The sequence below is a fragment of the Halyomorpha halys genome, unplaced genomic scaffold, assembly GCF_000696795.3.
Source record: "Halyomorpha halys isolate HHAL.00 unplaced genomic scaffold, Hhal_1.1 Scaffold1830.1, whole genome shotgun sequence".
Lineage (NCBI taxonomy): Eukaryota > Metazoa > Arthropoda > Insecta > Hemiptera > Pentatomidae > Halyomorpha > Halyomorpha halys.
This window is the reverse complement of record NW_027106915.1, coordinates 84,347-84,961: the sequence shown is the minus strand read 5'-3', so window position 1 is coordinate 84,961 and position 615 is coordinate 84,347.

Sequence of the window (615 nt, the reverse complement as noted above, 5' to 3'; positions counted from 1 at the left end):
ATAGACTCATACAAAAAACACCCCTAACTAAATACAATTTTTATATAAAACAAAAAATAAATAGATTAAAATAATAATTCTTAATAAAACATCAAAGTAATGTTAATAACAAAAACAATGGTATTTATGGATTTAACAGAATAAATAATTGATTTCTAACAGAAAAAAAAAGAAGTGAATTTAAGAAAAAGATGAAGAAAAAAAAAAAGTCTCTCTTAGTATTAAATTTTTTTTTTTTGGGGGGGGGGATTTGACAACGGATAACTTTTCATCAGAAACTAAAGTATTCTATTATTTAATTTATATTTATGTTTCCTAAATCATATAATTGTTATAGTAATCATTATTATCATATTTTTCTTGTATTTCGTGTAAATGAAAAACCGTTTCAGGTTCGTCTTCCCTCCACTATGTATTCTTCCACTTTTTTCTTACTGTTCGTCACTTCAATTGGAACAGGTGGGGGTAGTCCTGTTTTCACGATATTTTCTGTAATTCTGGAATAAACTTTAAATATTTTAAAAGTATATTAAAAATTCTTCAAAACTGCTAAAATCTTCAATATTCAGTAGGAAAGTAAGAAGACAATACTAGTTCGTTTCAACCCATCGCTAA